We start from the raw sequence: 18,833 nt of genomic DNA on the forward strand, positions 1-18,833 counted from the left end.
AGGGAAAAACATGTCGGTGAAACATAGAAAAAAAAAAAGCTGCAAAACGGGACTACAGAATGTAATCAGGTGTACCAAATATTTCTTGGACATAAAAAAAAACCCAATTCCTTCAAAGAAGCTCTTGTTCTGGTAGACATGATATCTGACGATTACATCTCTGCCAGAAATTGTCTGTTTCTAACCGAAATCAGAATCGAATTACAAACGCGCATGCATTTTCTAAAAACATTTCTATATCTTTGAAATTATTAGCTATTTGGTGTGAAAAAAAAAGAAAGAAAGAAAGTCAACTTAAAGAATAGGTTTTTATAATATTTTGCTTTTCTAAAAATTAAATACCAAAGCTAGAAACAAAAAATATGGCAGACGCTTTCAGTTTTGTAAATAATACAGTGTGGAACGATAAAATTGTCATCCTAGAAAAGACGACATGATTCCATTTCCGTTTGATGAAAATCGGTTTCCATTTTTTGTTGCAGACTATATACTGGTTGGCCAGTTGTGTAGAAATCCCAAGAGCGATAGGAGCCTTCTATCATGTCTGAAAGTTACGAAATGTTCAATGAGCGAGATCGGAGATGCGCCACTGTATAACTCATGCTCTCTACTGATCCAAGTTATGACAACAGGACCATCGCAATAAGGGAACAGCTCAATAAAGATTTCAACCACGGTTATAGCCTTTGGTGTGGTTTCAAGTGAGGGCAACATCATGCCACTTTACATCTTCAAAGTCGGTTTGAAAGTTAACACCAAAGTGGACCTGGATGTGCTGAAGAGTGTGGTGATCCTCTGGAGCAATCAGATGGCCGCTGGCAGGCCCTGGATATTGCAGCAAGACTCAGCACTGCCCCACAAGTCTGAAGTGACCCAGGCTTGGCTTCAGAAGGAGTGCTACAACTTTGCACCCTTCTCTCATTGGCCCCCTCCTCCCTCAACCTGAACCCGCTAAACTACTTCTTTTGATCATATGTCGAGAACATCACCAACATGACCTCCCACAGCACCAAAGCCAGCCTGATCGTCGCCATCCACTGAGTATTCGCTTAATATCACAAGTGTCTTTGCAAAGTTTTATTACCACACAAGCAGAAAGGCCCGACATATAAAATTAACAGTAGGTTCTTTGATATGACAAAGGCGTATTCAAAATTAATGTTTCTGTTCAGAGCACAATTGAAGCATAATACTTGGCTTTTGCATTTTAAACTTTAAGTCAAGCCATTATATATAAAAAATAGACTTATAAAATCAGCAGTAGGTTCTCTACAGTGCAATGTAGACTATAATGTATTGTGAACTAAGTCAATATGAGAATTATGTGAAGTTTCCTCCTGGTGCACCACGGCAGTCCTCAACTAGAGTTGGTAATCAGTTGACTTGATTACAAAATGGGCGATTTCACCGATATCGAAGACAAAAAAGTATGGGGCGTGAAACATCTGTTGATCATCATTCAATCCCGGCTAAGCATGTACACCTGTATGCTACAGACAGTGTTAAATATATTTTCACATGTTCATTGCACGGAGCAGCAACTTTATGGCAACCTAGCTGCCATATCTACTACCATCAGAGAGCGATGTCTACAATTTGCCAGTCACTGCTAGAGGAGCAAGCAAGAGTTGGAGAAAAATGTGTTGCTGTGGACTCTGCAGCACAGGCGCACGAGCATAGGACGACCTAGATCCATGTACATCCACCAAAATGCAGATGACGCCAACTGTGACCCTGAAGATTTTAGGCAGCTGATGGAAGACAGGGTAATCTGGAGGGAGAAAATCACGTTGGCCCTGGCAAGGAGCCCAACCGGATAGATATAGATAGAAGAAAGAAATAACATTTCTTTCGAAAAAATAATTGTCGTTCTTTAAATAAATCGAATAGGTGTCTTCTTTATTTATTAAACATTGCAGCAATTTAATTCTTCTTAAAGCAATAAATATTTTTGTCTTCTTAGCTGATAAACAGTTGTCAGCTAAATATCTTAAAAATCAATAAAAAGAATGTCATTTTTTGTTGTTGTTGTTGTTGTTGTTGTTAATATATTTATTCAAAATTGCACTGTTTTAGTTTATGGGACTATATTTGATTTAGGAACAATTAATTTTAAAATGCGTAAAGTCGGAATTATTAGCAACAAAAAGATTAGTCAGTGATCATCATCTTTTCTGATCGGACAATATTATTTTTCTTTAATGTGTCTTAATGGTGATAACGTACATATACACATGTAATTGTCTTAGCGTATTATTATATAGATTAATGGGACCCGAGGAAATTCCACAGTTGTATCTTTCATCTGTGTAATATTGCGGCCATGCTTTTTTTTCCATAGGAGTCACCACTTATCAAGGCCTAGAGGACACTCGAGAATAAGGGTTAATGAGTGTACAGTTGCCAATGGGACAATATTGTAGTAATCGTTAGTGGAAATTTAGTAAATTTGACTACTTATGGGAATGGCTCATCAAGAACTTGTTTATGTTGGACTTGAAGATGACCAAATTATAATCAGCTCGAAAGCAGGCAAACTGAAGAGAGTTCCACAGACGTGCAGTTCTAAGAAAAAAGTTTTGTCCATAGAATCTACGTTTAGGTTTAGGCACAGATAAAGCATGGAGGAAAATATTGATAGTGGTTTCAGCTAGACGAGTGTTTTTCATGAACTTTTACCAACTTTCTTCAGGTGTATCTTGTCGAACTCGGGAATTTGGGCGGAATTTCGAATGAAGTAAATAAAAGCTTCTGCTCGAAATTCCATCCAAACTCCCGAGTTTGAGAGAAACATTCCCAAGTTTCGCACAATACACATGAAGAAGGTCGGAGCTTACATCGACTGAAACGTTGTGAAAATCGCACACAAAATGAGAACAGTAGTCCGATGAATCCAAATAATACGAATAACCAATCCTCATCTTACAAATTCAGAAACATAATATTTCCATTCTGTGGATATTTGGCACAAATGCAAAACCCCATGACATTATTGTTCCATTTTTAAACAGATACTACACTTTGAAAAATGTATTTATTTCTAAAAATTTACAATAACCAAAAAATGAATTAGGCTCAAGGTCATTTAAAAGTGCGGGAGGGGTCATTCTTCTCACTTTACCTGAGAGTTGTCTATCATTTTCCTAGCTAGAATCCTCAATCACCAAAATACCATATTTACACCAAGGGGCGTCTCACTTAAAGTTCCCAGATCGATATTTTTGTAAAGTGTAATATCTGTTCTTATACTACACTTAATCATTTCTCTTCTCCCAGATCGATTTTTGTTTATTTAGCCTGAAAATCAATAAATTGCTTTTTAGTAAGCTGCAACAGCGACATCCGATGAAATTTTTAAAGAGGTATTGTTTTGCATCGCATTTTCAGCGATAGGGTGATCCTATCTTTTAAAATATGTTCTTCTCCAACCATCTGCAAATGTGGAACGAAGAATAATAAGATATAAACTGCCTTGTCTACCCTTACACAAAGGATTGGGTAAAAACGGTGTGGAACTGTTGTATGAGTTTTATAGTATGCTGTCAGCTTTCTCTCTCCCTTTCCTCTCTCTTTCTCACACACACACACACACACACCAGTTTAAAGGTATTCAAGAGTGATAACTAATGAATTTAACGAGGTTATAAAGAGTGCTCAATAAAAGATGAGAAAGATATATTTTATTAAAATAAACAAATTTACATGGTCACGACACTGGACATTTTTTTTTTTTTACACAGGCATCACCACATTATCAAGGCCAAGAGGCCACTCCAGGATAAGGGTTAAAGAGTGTACAGTAGAAATTGAACAATATAGTAATCGTTAGTAATGAAAATTCGGTAAATTTGTTAACTTATATGGAACGGTTCATCAAGAACTTGTTTACGTTAGACTTGAAGATAACCATATTGTAGTCAGCTGGAAAGCAGGAAAACGGAAGACAATTCCACAGGCGTGCAGTTCTAAGAAAGAAGCTTTGTTCATGGAATCTACGTTTAGGTTTAGGCACAGATAAAGAGTTGGGGGAATTATTGATAGTGTTTTCAGCTAGACGAGTGTTTCTTGTGAAAGTTTGGCGAGGGGGGCATAGACTGAAGCTCAGTCGAACACTTACGAACATGAAATGTCTTGACTTGTTATTATATAGATCAAGGTTTCCCAAAGTTGACTCTACGGAACCCTGGGCCTCTCTGCGCGAGGTTGAGGGGTTCCGGAAGTCCTTTCTTAAAAAAGGACCAAATGCGTTATATGAAAAAATTAAATGGAAGAAGGTATTTAATTATTCATCGTTTTCACTGCAAAGAGATATGATACATAACTACAGGTGTAAAAAGTTTCAGGGTAGTTTATAAAAAGTAAATAAAAAAAATAAATTTATAAAAAAGTAAATAAAAAAGTAAATAAAAATAAATTTATAAAAAAGTAAATAAAAACAATAAATTTATAAAAAAGTAAATAAAAACAATAAATTTATAAAAAAGTAAATAAAAAAATAAGTTTATGAAAAGTAAATAAAAAATAAATTTATAAAAAAGTAAATAAAAACAATAAATTTATAAAAAAGTAAATAAAAAAATAAATTTATAAAAAAGTAAATAAAAACAATAAATTTATAAAAAAGTAAATAAAAACAATAAATTTATAAAAAAGTAAATAAAAAATAAATTTATAAAAAAGTAAATAAAAACAATAAATTTATAAAAAAGTAAATAAAAACAATAAATTAACAAAAGAATGCAACAATTTTTGATTAACCAAAAAACAAAAACTGGTTGTAACCATTATTATTAGTTAATGTTAAAATTTGAAACTAATGTTTATTATTATTTATTTTAGAAATTATTTTGTTAGTTCTCTGTGAAAAACCTTTGCTCTGCTCAGGGGTATCATGGTGTTCTGAAATTTGGAAAATTCTTATATAGATTATCCCAAATTGATAATTGAATATGGTTACATTTGTGCTCTTTATTGCATTAAAAACTAATCCCTATTAATCCGTAACTGTGCATTGAACGGATACCATAATACTTTGTTCACTATACTTTATCAAAACAAAGTTCCATGCAAAATTTCAGCCAGATCGGCACTGTAGTTTCAGAGAAAAAAGTGAAGCACACTCAGACAGACAAAACTCTAATATAGATAATACATATTGTTTCTGTGTCATATTTATGTAACACGGACGCACGTATGTAAATGCGTGTGAAATGACGTCATCGGTAAAGAAAAAGACTAGACAAAAGGAGAAAGAGCATGTTAGATACAACGATCACGTTAGAGACGTGAGTGAAGTCAACGCCATAACGATAAGTCACGTGTGGCAGGAGAATGAGGAAATAAATGTTGTTACAACGGGAAAAACGAAGTTCTTTCCAATTCTTTGTTTACTTTGTGACTGAGGCTACAACGTCTTGGGTAACGTTGCATTTATTTATCCTGAGATTTTATTTCAAAGACTTACTTTATGTTTTGTACTTCCAATGTGATAATTATTGCAAAGATATCAAAATTTGTTACTAGTAATAATAATAATAATAATAATAATAATAATAATAATAATGACGATGGAAAGACCAAGGAGTGAAAACATTAACCAGACCGCCACTGCTGGAGGGCAAAAAGGATTCAGACTTTAAGGAGGCTTATTGCCATTGAAATTCCAGTGAAGATCAATGCTCGCTATTAATGAGAAATCAATCGTAAGCGGTTCTTGCGATAATGCAAATTCATCTGCAAATGTTATCGAAAAGGGTGAAGAGTACTGGACATCTGAGGATACTTGTTGTCACTCAGACACCTGAGAACACCACAAGTTGTTCTCAAAGAGGAATCTTTGATGATGGTCTGTGTGATTACTTCTCGTGAGTAAATGATAATAATAATAAAAATAATAAAAATAATAATAATAATAAAAATAATAATGATACGCAAAATCATAGACATCTTCAGTATCATTAATTTGTTGTGCTAACTGTTTTCTTGTGTCTTCTATTTCAAGGCATTCTGCTGCTTCTAGCGAAGATTTTTGGCTCACTTTGAAAAAAAGCACCATTCTCAGCAGGATTTACTCTGCCAAGAGTGATACCACGGGATGAAGAAAAAATAAAATAAAAAAAAACATGTCCCATTTATTTGCCTTGTATCAAACAAACTTAATTATGAGCTCCCAGAGAAACTTATTTTTTCATTACCCTAACCCTAACGCTTTTCCTCTTGTCAAGGATATATTTTCATGCGCATTGCTTTGAATATTTGTTTGTTTGCCGATGATGCGAAAACGATTCAACCGATTATTTTAAGAAACCGTCTTTGATGGAAATGCGACACATGTTAAATGGAATAAGTTTAGATACCATCTGTTTATAATAAAATTTATTCATTACATAAGCGTCCCTTTCGTTATTTGTATGTCTGTCCATTTTTTTTTTTTTTTTTGTTCAAGGGGGATAATTACATGAAAACTTCCGGCGTCAAATGGCGCTTATGTTGCGGGGGACAAATACTACACTTTGCATTATTGTAAAAAAATTGCATTCTAGATATTTTTTACAAATTAAACACATGGCCATTCGAAAATGCAGGGGAAATGGGTGTCGTTCGTCATCCTTTGTCAGAAAGACCTAGGCGTATATTTGGAACTAACTTTATTTTTAATTTATTTATATCAATAATAAATATTGTGGGGTCTGCGTTTGCTCTTGACATTTACGAAAAGGAAATATATTTACCTTTTGATTTATTCATAATAATATATGTACTAGAATTTTAGCACACACACATGCATATATATATATATATATATATATATATATATATATATATATATAATTAGTAAAATAATAAATGATTGTAAATTATGAATCAGTTTCAAAAGGAAAAACAAACAAAATCAACTTGAGTGTACGCTCGTTTCGGAAAACGATTTTCAAGATGATGTTGTTTGTTTTCCCTTTGGAAACTGATTGATAATTCACAATTATTATTTTTTACTCAATATTAATATAGCTGTAGGATACATATACCTATTGAGCTTATTATATATCTACACTACTATGGGCAATGTTCTTTTAAAAGTATTAATACATTTATTAATACATTAAAATAGACTCTGCTCTTTAGACTCCAGGTCTAATTTCCACTATATATATATATATATATATATATATATATATATATATATATATATATATACATATACAGGGTGGGCCAAAATAAGGGTCCTATTTTTAAAAATTCATAAATTCATGTAAGTTTTAAGAAGTGTTTTTCGGCCAAAATTTGTTTTGTTTATTTCAAAAAAATCTCGGAAGGGTCAGTCTACACACACATAAAGTTTGGTGAGTTTAACTTTTATTTTGTGGAAGTTATTCAAATTTAAAGATAGGACCCTTATTTTGGCCCACCCTGTATATATATAAAATTAGAAAAAATGCCTAGGACCGGGCAGTCTAGTTTACTTCCAATACAAGCGCTATTTTTCTTTGCATGTCTGTCCGTGTTTTTAATTTTTCAAGGGAGATAATTACACAAAAGCTTCCGACGTTAAATGGCTATGCATTGGTCCTAGCCTAAAAGCCTAAGAATCCATAAAAAATTATGTGCTGTTTTTGACTGGGCATTTTTAAAAGAATTTTTAAAAATCAAGCACATGAATATTGTTTTTCCAAATAAAGTTTGATTTTAATTTCAAAAAATAAATACGTTATGCATTTAATTTATTCAAACCAATAATCTTGTGTTATAGCCTTATTAAGGGGTTACAAAGAAAAACAGAACACCAAAATGAAGTAACAACATGTATTGCAAAGCATACAATAGGTAGGTCGTTCGTCGTCGCCGGCGAACGACCTAGGTTGGTTCACCGGATATTGACTGGTTATTTAGTTGTGACACAAGGTCGGTTTAATGTGGGAGATAACCAGCTCACCTCTAAAGGGTATTATTTCACAAATAAAATTGCCTTAGTATAGAAGGGTTTCCCCTTCTATTGATCAAGGACAATTAATTTGAGTGCAGCATCTGAGCAGACACCACGCTTCAGTCAGCAGCTCAGTACAAGTACCAGTTGTCGGCTGGTTATTTATTTTTTCCCATGAAACAAAATGTGACACAAGGTCGGTTTAATGTGGGAGATAACCAGCTCCCCTCAAAAGGGGCATTCTGCAAAAATAAAATTGCCTTAGTATAGAAGGGTTTCCCCCTCTATTGACTAAGGACAACTTAATTTGAGTGCAGCATTTGTGCAGACCCCACAGTTCATTGACCAGCCCAATACAAGTACCGGGTGTCGGCTGACACCTTACGGCTTAGGCTTCCGTTATTTATTGAGATTGGAATAGTCTATTAGTCAGTAACATAGGTTAGTTCTGCCACATCATATTGCGAGGTCTATTGGCATTAATCAAAAGGAAATATGTTCTGCTTTTAATTTGTTCTCATTAATAACTAACAGGGAGACCCGACATTGCCCGGGATTGAATGATGATCAACGAATGTTTCACGCTCCCATATTTTTATTGTCATTGAAATCCGTGAAATTGCCCATTTTTCAATCGAATCGATTGATTGCCTGCTCTAGTTAGGAACTCATCGTGGTGCACCGGGAGGAAGATCCACATGCCTCCCTGCAGTCATTTAGTCTACAATACATTATACTCTACATTGCACTGTAGAAAACCTACTGTTGATTTTATAAAATTATTTTATATATAATGGCTTGAATTAAAGTTTGAAATGCAAAAGTCGCATATGTTCAATTGTGCGCTAAACAGAAACACATCCCTGTCATATCAAAGAACCTACTGTTGATTTTATATGCTTGACCTTACTGCTTGTGCAGTAAAATGGTTGGAATTTAAGTTTAAAATGAAAAAGTATTATGGTGCAAGTGCTTTAAACACAAACATTTTTCAAACACGCTCTTGTTTTATCAAAAAACACACTGTTTATATTATATGTTGGGCCTTTTGGCTCGTGTGGTAATAAAACTTCTCAAATATATTTGTGATGTCAGGTTGTGTAAGGTATTAGCTTTAGTCAAGATCAGCTGTTACTTCTCTCATCAGATTATTTCAATTATCGATTATCAGTACTTATCGAAGACATTTTGATACAAAACCTATATAAGAACATTGCCAGACACATAATGTACCTTTGTGTGAAACTTCATAAAGATCGGTGCAGCCGTTTTTGAGTTCATATGGAACGAACTCACATACACACAGACACAAAGGTCTTTTTTAATACTAGCCTGGGTGCCTGGCACTGCCCGGGTATTTGGAGGTGTGTTGAGCAAAAAAAAAAAAAAAAAAAAAGTGGTAGTAGGCAGCCAGGCTCGAACCCGTACCGCAAAGGAGGACAAGAATGTGAAAAAAAAAAAAAAAAAAAACATGTGACGATTTTGTCCTTGGGTCCATCATCAAACCAGAAGTGGCGAAGGTTTAAATTAAAGCTTCAATCGAAAGGATGCCTTACGAAAATATGGGCGAAAAAAGTGACCCCTCCTTGTAGAAAAATTCCCAGTTGAGAGTGAAGAGAATTAATATTTTTAGCCAATTTTTCAATATTTGTCGTCCGAAGGGTCAAGCTTCAAAATGATACAAATCTCATGAAAATCCGTCGCCTTTGTCAAAAGTTTAAGGCAGACATATAAACATACATACATACATTAAAATAGACAGGTGAGATTTATATCATAGATTAATAAAATAATATCTGAATAATAATAGTACAGGGGCAATGGTAAGATGTTGCTCTAAAGAAAACAACACTACAGCTTTATTTTAAAACTTTTATTGAAAATTAATTCAGATAACTTGATTATGTGGTAGAGCAAACATCTATTCAATGTGGCCGCCTTCAGCCTCAACCACCATCTCGATACAAGTCTGGAGCTGAGAGCATGCATTTTTCACAAGCACCGGCGTGAGCTCGGCGAATACTCGGCGGATGGCAGCAATCAGGCTGGCTTTGGTATTGTGGGAGGTCATGTTGGTGATGTTCTCGACGTATGACCAAACAAATTAGTCCAGCGGGTTCATGTCGGAGGAGAAGGGGGCGCAGTGAGAGAAGGGTACAAAGTCTTAGCACTCCTCCTGAAGACAAGCCTGGGTCTCTTTCGACTTGTGGGCCAATGCCGAGTCCTGCTGCCACACCCAGGGTCTGCCAGCAACAATCTGATTGCACGACGGGATCACCACACCCTTCAGCACACCCAGGTACACTTTGATGTTGACTTTCAAGCCAACTTCGAAGATGTGAGGTAGCATGATGTGGCCCTCACTTGAAACCACACCAAAGACCATAACCGTGGCCGGAAACTTTGTTTTCATCACCATGGGTACGTCTTTGTTATTCATGGCAATCCAGCGATGCATTTTGAGGGTACTGGCAATAGTGCTCTTGTCATAACTTAGATCAGTAGAGAGCATGAGTTGTACAGTGGCGCATCTCCGATCTTGCTTGTTGAACATTGTGTCACTTTGAGACATGATAGAAGTCTCCTATCGCTTTTTGGATTTTGTACACAACTGGCCAACTAGTAGATTGTCTGCAACAAAAAAAAAAAAAGCAAATCAGTTTTCATCAAACGGAAATGGAATTATGTCGTCTTTTCTAGGACAACAGTCTTATTGTCCCCCCCCCCGTATACTAGTAGGGTCTAATCTATGTATGAAAAAATCTTGTCTGTTTGTTTTTGTATCGTTCCTTTCATTTGCATACACATTGTGTTATGACACTTTAGTTTTATATGTTTCTCTTGTATTTTTGCTTTGTTATATAATAAACTTTACTAAGCCACTAATCGCTCGTGCATAGAGTACAATTGCCAAATTTGGGCTGGTGTAGCAACCATTGTTTTATTTGTACTATTTATATCTGCATCGTCTCCTACATCCTTCCGTTGTCAGTATCTTTTGTTTTAGTTCTCCATGTTTCTCCTTCACTGGTGCTAGCAGATCAGGCCGTCTGAAGATACTGACTTTCTGACCTAAAATGCACCAAACATTGATGGCATATCTCTTTTTTTGCTTTCCTTTTTGCAAAACCCAATCATGTTCTGCGAAAACAAAAACAGAAATTTCCTTTTACAAAACAACTAAACCAAACACCATGAATAAATATTTGACGATGTAAAGAACGTGAAGCTTTAGATACTTTTATAAAAATGACCAGATTTGACATTAAATAACCTAAAAAGAATTGATATGCCGTGAAATAAACAACCAAACTGAACTTTCCAGTCATTTTAAATTTTCACCACGGCCTGCTGTTCTTATTTTGAGCCTTATTTTCCACAAAGACCCATAGCATAGTGGATAAAGTACTTGATTAAATTCACTTGTACGTTACACCCTTCTGGAGTTCGAAGGTTCGATCCTTAGTGCAAGATATACTCAAAATACAATTGTTAATTACTTAGGATTTCTACCTCGTCATGGCTGACAGAATGAGAGTATACTGGATAAATACAGGGTTCTGTTCGAAATTCTGTGCAAATTTCCAAGTTCGATAAGAAGAAGGTCGGAGGTTACATCGATCAGAACGCTGTGAAAATAACACTAAAGATGAGAACAGTAGTCCAAATAGTACGAACAATTGTACTTTAGAAAACGACCAAAACAAACATTATGGATAAATATTTGAAGATATAAAGAATTTACAACATGAAAAATTTTACCAAACATTCAGCATTAAATAATTTGAAAAAGGTTGATATCCCGTAAATCCAACCAGCTTACCAAACTAAACGTTCGTGTTATTTTAAACTTAAACCCACTTCAGGTGTAATATCCGAAAGACACTTCAATCTTTATGACTTACAATAGGAGAGTAGAAAATGGACCTTGGGTTTACTTTCGGCAACCTTGTAACTCTCACTTATTGTCCTTTAGTCCTCATATTCCATGAGTGATATTTCTGACAAAGGGGGAAAATTGATGTTTTCTAAGCCAGAATCTGTCCATCTAACACTTATCATTGGGTAGTTTTTGACCTTTGAGTAGTATTTTTTAAGCTCATTACATGAAGTGGCTTCATGCCTTGTCTAAAGTGATTTCCATAAAAAAAAATAATCTCTGTGAAAAATACAATTGTTGCTGAAATGTGGTTAATTATCAACTACAGTACGCGTATCTCTAGTATTACTCTTGATTTTTAATGAAATTTTCCATTCGGTTAATTTTAAACTCATGAGGAAAATTTCTGATTGGAAGTTTTTTTTTTTTTATACGTCTGCATCTAAATATTATTAAAAAAAAGTTTTATCAGAGGTTTATGTATTTAGCTGGAAGTTTCTATTATAATTAAGTCGTATTCCTCTCTGTTTGTTTCCAAATTAATTGATATAGACAAAACGTGCACTGTTTCACAAATTAATTTTCATACTGAAAACGAACTGATATATACTTCACTTCCAGCATAATGTTAATATATACTATGTATTCAAAAGCAATCTGCGTTCAATCAGTAATCTCATTTCCATATTGCATTAAAGAAAATCTAATTTTATAATTAGCTCCATTATATTGCGTATTTGAATTACTTTATTTAGAAATATTGTATAAAGTTGACTTATTTAATTTATATTTAACTAGCAAAAGTACCCGTCGTTGACTGGGTTCAAAAACAGCCTACAGAAAATCGACTCTGATTTATGAAAGTATGATAGATTATGAAAAGGAAGGGTTGTAAAGAGATAGCTTCGAATTTGGGGGTATCAAAACCAAAGCAAAATAAGATGAAAGTAAAAATAAAATAGATAAACTCCATAATTTATTATACCATACCTGTTCACACTGAAACACTTATCACATAAAAAAACTTGTTAAACTTTGTGACATATTTCCATTCTATGGAGATCAGGCGCGAACGAACTCGCCATAATTTTATTATACCATATTTCTTCAAACTGAAACATAATTATCAAAGTATACTTACGCAGATAGATATGAAAAGTCTTTATTAAAGTTTGTGCCTATTTCCATTCTATGGAGACCAGGCGCAAACGCAGACGCCACAATTTTATTATACCATCCCTACTGAAGTTAAAACATATTTTTATGTACATCTATATCAAAAACACTTGTAAACTTTTTTTAATTTTTTATATCCATACATTGTGGAACAGGCGCGAACTCAGACCCCACAATTTTAATGATTTTTTTTTTTTTAAATAGTCAACCATGTAGGAGCTTATTCGTGACCACACACACACATTCAGCTTTATATTATACATTTAATTTTTTCTTTAATTATTAATAGCTGACAACAATTCAGTTTAAAACCAGAGTTATTTCCCGTTTGAGAGTTACTTTAGGTTTAATTTTCATAGACAAAAATAGATGCGTTTTATGCTTCCCTTTTCGTAACAAGTTAAGATATTCGGCGTATTTTAAATACTTTGTGACTTATGCCTTTGCCCAATGTTTCAACCGGGTATATACACTAGTTGTCTAATCTAATATATGAACGGCTATTTTCAAACTCTATCTTCCCCGAAACTGAAAGTCACTGAGCGGTGCTAGTGACTTCAAATGATTGAATTTTTTATGGACCATTTTTTTATGGGTCTTTAGCCTGTTAAAATAATTTTTTAAGGGTCAAAATTGGAAAAAGCGTTATACATTATGTACATACATATTAGTTTAGTTTTACTTTTTATTTTTAATCAATTCATATGCGTATCACGTTGGTACAGTGGTAACGACACCAGCTTTGAATGCTACAGTTTTGGTTTCAATTCTAACTGATGGCATCCAAATATTTTTTTTTAACTTTTGAAATCACGACTCTATAATAATATATACGAAATCTGGACAAATTAAAATATCATATTTAAGCGTATTTTACGCCAAAGCAAAGCCCACCCACCCCCGCTAGTATATTTTTTAATTACATTTTCACCCCAAATAAGGCAGGTTGCCACTTTAATGTAGGGGGCTACTATCAAGGACATAAGCTACATGGGTAGTATGTAGGGAGTTGGGCAGCGAGATGTCAATTCACATTACACTTGAACTTCTGCATGTCAATGCAGTTGGCGAAGCAGAAACCCGGAAGGGAATTCCAAAGTCTAGCAGTTCTGAGGAAGAAACTACTGGAGTAGAAGGCTCTCTTACATCTAGGGATCTCTACTGTGAAGGGGTGGGATTTAGCTGCTTGTCGGGTTTGTCGGGGGTATTTACGTCGAGGAGGTACAAGTGTTTGCAGTTCGTCAGAGCATTCACCGTTAAAGTACTTGCAGAACAGGCAGAGGGATGCAACATTTTGTCGATGGGACAGAGGCTGAAGCCTAGATGACAGTTCAGGACCTATCAGATTGGCGACTCTCTTTTGAACCTTGTCTAGTAGCGAGAGACTAGTAGCAGATGCACCAGCCCAAATATGACAACAATACTCCATACATAGGCGAATGGTGGCCTTATAGAGGTACAAGATACTTTAAAGGAACTTTAATTTTAATGGCGTTGATGCAATGCAGATGTCTAGCGGATAGACAGAAACTAGGGTAAATTTGCAGCTTTATTGATCCAATGAAAGTTTCCTCTTAATAACAATAAACTAAGAACAGGAAATGATAAATGTCTGTGCTTAATTTCTGAGGCGTCAACTAAGATAAACGAAATTAATTAGGATCGCAATAAAAGGGAATTTGATAAAAAAAAAAGTAAAAATGTTACCGATTATTGTTTTTGTTATGAATTAATTTTTTTATTTGGAACTAAATATGATCAGAACTGTCAAAGAGATTAATAGATTGGATTATAAGGACGATAGATAAAATGAATTCTTCAAACAAAAGAGTTTTGCACCATTAGTCATTTGGGATTCAGTCAATCAGTATATATATATATATATATATATATATATATATATATATATATATATATATTTAGTAAAACTGGTAATTAGTAAAAACCCGAAGAGAGTGCTCAATACTATTGCAGAGCAAATATGTGTTTTATTTTTTTATTACCATTTTATATGTTTGGTTACATATGTTTCGGATGTTGGACCATGTTTACGATCCAACAGCTTCGTCAGACCTTACAGAAAAAAACATGGTCCAACATCCGAAACATATGTAACCAAACAGATAAAACTGTAATAAAAGATAAAGCATTATATATATATATATATATATATATATATATATATATATATAAGTGTGTGTGTGCTTAGTAAAATGTTTTTTCAATTATATTTCACTTTTTGTATGTAACAATTAGTTTTGCTTAGAAACTCAATGTATGCTGATTATAACAGCATAGCATATGTAAAAGAATAACTATAATTACATTCCAAGATCCAAATATTTATTTTTTCATGCAAAACAACTCCTCCAGCATATTAAAATTTCGGAACATTTTTTTTTTTTTACAGATCTGTTTCGTTATGCAGACACAATCAGTTAATATCAGCTATTGTCATGCATATACTCCTCAGGAAAAATATGAATTCTTTGTTTAGAAAGAAAAAATGCATGGCAATATAATGTTGAAAAAGTCGGTATTGACATAATAGTAACCGATTGTTTCTTCACAACGAAACAGATCTGTAAAAAATGTACCGAAATTTTAACATGTTAGAGTAGCTGTTTTGTATAAAATAAAATATTTTAATCTTGGAATGTAAGCATACAGTTATTCGTATATATGTTAGATATGGGATGATTCCAATATTTTTCCCAATTCCCATACAAGTATCGATTTTGTTCTAAATTCCCGATTCCGATACAAACCCATATAATATATGATAATCTATAGATTTTAGTTTTACTGGTAGTTTAAAATCAATCAATATTAATCGCCATTAATAATTTTTTTTAAAATTAACTTTTAAACAAAAATATCTAAATAAAAACTATAAACAAAATGGTTTTAGCCGTTGGAAAATAGATACTATTTTTTCGATTTTGATGCCTCAAAAAAATTCATTTTTTTTTGTATTAACTTAAGAGTTGACACTTAAGTTTTTTTAACTAAAAAAAACGCTTTAAAATATTTTTAAACACAGATAATCTTATCCAAATATGTAGAAGAGTAGCTTATCTTGTTAACACATTTTTGGTGCATTTTGTTTTTTCATCTCTTTTTTTTTTTTTTACCCGAATCGCTCTTTTTTTGGAGGGGGGTGTACGTTTAAATCTATACCTATATAAAGTTGAATTTTTCTTACATTGATACTGAAAGCTTATTTTTCCTATTTAAAAATTATTATTGTATTCAGTCATGGATATACAAGCGACTAAATAAAGGTTAACTAATTTGCATATTCTTTTAAAATCGAACTTTTATTAATTATTCATTTTTTTATGATTTCTCAGATGATTGGTTTCATTTAACTCAGTTCTGTTTATGCAGAGTTTTTATATTATTGGTTATCATTGAAGATACAAATATTCTAATATATATATATATATATATATATATATCATAATTTAGGAGCTTAAAATTTGTGATTTGAAAAAAGTTAAATTTCAAATACAGAAATTTTATTGTATGCATGACAAAGAATACAGTATATTAAAATATATTTCCTTAACTCATGAATTTTCGATGTTTATACATCTCCTCGGAGGAAAAATATTAGCAAATATCATAAAAGGTTTGCACCTGATTTGCTAAAGGTAATAAACATAGAAAATAAATTAAATGTTTGTAAAGTTTTTAACTCGTTTACCTACATAGAATAAGGGAAATTGGATACTGATGCAGCAAAAAAAAAAAGAAAAAAGGATATTGAACTTTAAATCGAAATCGAAAGTGCGTGCTAAATCTAAATGATTTAAATATTTTTAAAAACATTTAATTTAATTTTCTATGTTTATTACCTTTAGCAAATTAGGTGCAAATCTTTTATAATATTTGTTAATATTTTTCCTCCGAGGAGATGTATAAACATCGTAAAATCATGAGTTAATAATAAAATATAAAAATAAAAAAAATTTTAAGGGGAGAGGATGCCCGGTATCTGCAAATTCAGGATAAAGCAAGTAAGTATGTAAGTAAATGCATATAGTAAAATATAAGTAAATATGCATGCAGGATATAGATGTGTGGGTAGATAAGGATATTTAAAGACTAAAACGGAAATTGCAGATAAAAAACCGGCCTAACAGAGAAGAAATAAAGAAGTAAAATAAAGGATTATTAAGTTATTAAGTATTAAGAAAGTATGTAGAAAAAGCGATAAAGTTAAAGAAGAATTATATTTCTATCTGAAAGGTTAAAGTAATAATGATGTAATTTCAAAATTACCATTATTAAATTTGGGCTTATGTTTACAGAAAGAGATCAGTTCGTTTTTAGAATTTATTATATTGTTACTTTGAGGGCAAGTAATTATAGTTATAGCTTCGGTTGTGCAGAGACGACATGACTTAGAGCCTGGAGTATAAGACTTAACTATTTTATGATAGTCCATTTGATGGAGAAGGGGGTATTGTTATTTGGATTAAGGACTATCCACTTATCAAGTGTTTCCTTTTCAGATTAAATATGTTTTTAACTCTTTTTCAAAGTGCTTTTTAGCATGTTTTATTAACTGTTTGCTCTTATATATATATATATATATATATATATATATATATATATATATATTCAATTTGTCTTTACATAAGCAGTAATTTGCTGCTACACGGTCATGAGCATGTTTTGGTCTTCTAGTATTTAGTAACCAGTGACCTCTTCAGGCAACAAGGCTTATTTTTTTTAGAGCGGAATTCTTAAGAATTCTGCTACCGAAAATGAGCATTGTTGCCTAAAGAGGTCACTAGTTACTAAATACTAGAAGACTGAAACATGCTCATGACTGTGTAGCAACAAATTACTGCTTATGTAAAGACAAATTGAAAATTTAACTTGCTCTACTTCCGTATTTAGAACTCTTGTATTAACCTCATTATATTTCACTGGTTATCCTACTTTTGAAAAATAGCAACCTCAAATTATATATTTATGTGTGTGTGTGTGTGTGTGTGTGTGAACGTGTGTGTGTGTGTGTGTGTGTGTGTGTGTGAACTTGTCTGCTTGTGTTCCTTTTTACTCTACAGACTTGAAACTTGATATGTAGGGAATTTGGTTTGATTTTTAGCCAGTAAATAAAGAACACACAAATGCACATTTACATTATTCTGCAAGGTTTTCTATGCATCTTAACATATTACAGATGATTATGGATAAGGTTGGCAACCTCTATGTTTTGGTTTTGATTCTAGCTGATGGTACCCACGTCATTTCTGCAAAACTTTTGAAACCATTACAATTTTTTTTTTTTTACAAGGTGGTCATCACTTATCAAGGCCCGGAAGCCACTCAGGGATAAGGGTTATTACATGTACAGTACGTTAGTGTGGAGATTTAATAAAATGTCTACTTAAGGGGGCGGTTCATCAGGAATTTGTTTACATTGGACTTGAAGACATCCAGGTTGTAGTCAGGTGGGAAGCAGGCAGACGGAACAGAGTTCCACAGGTGTGCAGCTCTAAGAAAAAAGCTTTGTTCATGGAATCTACTTTTTGATTTAGGCACAGATAAAAAGTGGGGAAAATTTTTGACAGTGGTTTCAGCTAGACAGGTGTTTTTCGTAAAAGATTGGAGAGGGGGGACCAGAGATTGGAGCTCAGATGAGCGCCTGCCATGGAAATAATGATAAAACAAAGATAGGCTCACAACGTCTCTTCTGTGAGAAAGAGGTTGCAGGGAAGAGAAAACAGCATCCCCCACGAAGTCTATTTTGTACACTGTCAAGGAAGGATAGGCTGTTTTTAGCAGCTCCTGCCCAGATATGGCAGCAGTATTTCATCCTTGGACGTACTTGGCTTTTAT

This window comes from Euprymna scolopes, chromosome 5 (assembly GCF_053919585.1).
Source record: "Euprymna scolopes isolate OS-2025 chromosome 5, ASM5391958v1, whole genome shotgun sequence".
In the NCBI taxonomy this organism is placed as follows: Eukaryota; Metazoa; Mollusca; class Cephalopoda; order Sepiida; family Sepiolidae; genus Euprymna; species Euprymna scolopes.